Source organism: Rhincodon typus, chromosome 35, assembly GCF_021869965.1.
Source record: "Rhincodon typus isolate 14 chromosome 35, sRhiTyp1.1, whole genome shotgun sequence".
Classification (NCBI taxonomy): Eukaryota; Metazoa; Chordata; class Chondrichthyes; order Orectolobiformes; family Rhincodontidae; genus Rhincodon; species Rhincodon typus.
The window spans coordinates 11,969,154-11,972,196 of NC_063366.1; positions in this window are offsets into that span (position 1 = coordinate 11,969,154).

A 3,043-nucleotide genomic window follows, 5' to 3' on the forward strand; every position below is an offset into this window, starting at 1 on the left:
AGGGGGGGGGGGGGGGGGGGGCGTTGTGCGGGTTAGAGGGAATGAGATCAGTGTTTTCAAATGTCGCCTGCTGATTGATGGAACCAAGAGGCGCCTTTAATGAGGTTGGGAGGAGAGTGAGAGAAGGGAAGGGTTTGTGGGATGGGAGGGGAGGGGAGATTGTAGTAAATAGCGCATTAATCCATTCCTAGTTATGCCCATGGGAGCAACTGGGTTGACATAGCAGTTTACATTTGTTGAGCCTCAAAAGAGAGAGACAAAGGGCGAATGCAAACGGAGAGACGCCGGCGGTAAATTGCTTCTCCCGGTTTACAGCACCTGAGTGTTATTTTATATCCCCAGTTGTTGCTACATCTACACCAGCTGCCAGGAAACAGAGAAAAGAGGGGAATAAGCAGCTCAGCCGAGTACCAGGAGCACAGAGACGTGTAATTTAACTTTTTTCTCTCTGTTGCTGGAAGCGTTTGGAAGGCTATCCAGTCTATCCCCTGGTCTTTGTAGTTTGGAAACACCTTCCTGCCTCCCTCCCTCTATCCCCAGCATGAACTCGCCCTGGAAGTGAAGGACCGTGTGTGCCAGCTATTGTGCCTGTTCCAGGCATCAAGGAGATGGAGAAACGTACTAAAGGTGGAGGCAGCTGTCGCTGAGAGTTGGAATCGTCGTGATTTGAAAAGAAAGAGAGTGGCGGGGTGAAGCTTTTGTGGCCGGCATCGGAGCCAATCCGCCCAGTCCCAGGTCGGTCAGTGTCATGTCTCTTTTTTTGCTCTCAGTGTCTGCAATTTGAAGCTTTTTTTTGGGGGGTGGAATCTCTCCAAGTGCCGGGGTTCGAGCCCCGCTTCTGCAGACTTCCCCCAAACTCAAAGCCGTCTATAAATCTGAATTTTGACAGTGTGCTCTTGGAGGGCGGGGAGTTTTATTTTTGTTTGAAACTACAGTGTTAACTCGTCCTTAATTGAAACTTGTTTCAAAGTTGCTTTGAAAGAGGGTCTGGTAGCGTTTTGAAAAGGGTCTTGTTAATTTTCCCTTCCCACACTCCACAAGGGGCTACAACCCCCAAACAGGGTTTGGACAGTGCACTTCGGCAAATTTTTCCAACACCTCCTTGGGTCAGGAGGGGTGAGAGAAGGAGGTCACATGGGGTAAGTTGTGGCTGGGCAACCTGCCACCCCTCCTGGTAGCCAAATTCGACTCAGGAGTAGGCCACTCGGCCCCTCCATTGGCTTCTGCTACACTCGGGGTTGCCTGTCCCTGCAGTAGGCTCTTCATGAACCTCGGGAGCACTTTGCAGCCAATGAGGGGCAGCTTTTCAGGGGGCCCTTGCCTTTGCCGTACAGCTAATACAGCAGCTTATGGAATCTTGCTGTGCAGGGAATTGAGAAATGCTGATGACTTCATCGGCTTTAATGATAGCAATGAAAGGACCAGTCAGGAACAGCTTCCACTGCCTATTTGGAAATGGTGACTGCTGGATGTTTCTCATTGTTGGTGCTCCCATAAGCAAGCACAGCGCCTCCTCCAGGGCTAGGCCTGAACGTCAGCCTTGCTGCTTGTCTTTTTGTCTTGAGTCCTGAGTGCAACCCCCTGAGGCACGGCAGACAAACAAAAAAGAAGCCCTCCCGTAGCCCCTGTAAAACATTCCTGTCCAGGATCCTTTTCAAAATCCCAACGTTGTTACCGTGAATTCATGCCTGCATTGGTTCTTTTCTGTAGTGCCAAGCTCCTGCCTTTGCCCCGCACCACTCTGATCCAACTCGTCATCCATTGCCCCCTCTTGGATGCCTCGCTTTTGAGCCTCTTCCACGTTTCCTGGCAGTGCATTCCATAGGTCACCCACTTGCTGTGTTACTCCATTTGCACATTGCTTTAAATCTATGCCCTCTCATTTTCTTGTTCCTTTTTACGAACAACTTCTCCCTACCTGTTCTGTTCAGCTGCACGTGATTTTACAAACGTCAATCAGATCTTCTGTTAGCCTTTTTCTTTCCAGGGAGAACAGTCCCAACTTCTTCAGTCTGTCCTCACCGCTGAAGTGTCAGATACCTGGAACTATGCTGTTAAATATATCTGCACTGTCTCCAGTGCGTTTGCCTCTTTCCTATAATTTGGTGCTCACAGAGAAAGCTGCTGTCAAATTGCACTTTCTAACAGCTCACTGGGTAATACTCGCCTCTGGTTATATTCAGTCTGAGCCCCCTTGTTCACCTGCTTCTGCTCATCAGCAGAAACAATTCCCTCTTATTTCATCTTGTCAAAACCCTTCATTATTTTTGAACCTGTATTTAAACCTCCCTTAACCTTCCCTGCTGGGAAGTTTGTGCTATAAGGCCATAATATATAGGAACACAACTAGGCCATTTGGCCCTTCGAGTCTGATCTGTCGTTCGACCATAGCTGATATGGTTCTCAACCCATTCTCTTGCCTTGTCCCCATAAACCCTTGAACCCCTTACTAATCAAGAACCTATCTATCTCTGTCTTAAAGATGCTCAATGACATCCACTGCCACAATGTGTCCCACAGGTTCACCACCCTCTGGCTGAAGAAATTCCTCCTCACCTCAGTTCTGAAGGGTCGTCCCTTCGCTCTGAGGCTGTGCCTTTGGGTCCTAGTCTCTCACATCAGTGGAAACATCCTCTCCGCTGTATCCAGGCCTGTCAGTATTCTGCAAGTTTCCAACAGATCACCCTCGCCCTTCTGAACTCCACCTAAATACAGAGCCAGAGTCCTCAACTGCTCCTCATGTGACAAGCTCTTCATCCCCGGGATTGTTGTTGTAAACCTCCTTTGGACTGTCCCCAAGGCAAGCACATCCTTCCTTAGATAATGGGCTCAAAATTGCTCACAATATTCTAGATGCGGTCTGACCAGAGCCTTGTACAGCCTCAGCAGTACATCCTTACTCTTGTATTCTAGCCCTCTGGAAATGAATGTCAACATTGCATTTGCCTTCCTAACTGCCAACTGAACCTGCACGTTAATCTGAAGAGAATCCAGAACTAGGACTCCCAAGTCCCATTGTCCTTCAGATTTCCAAAGCCTTCCC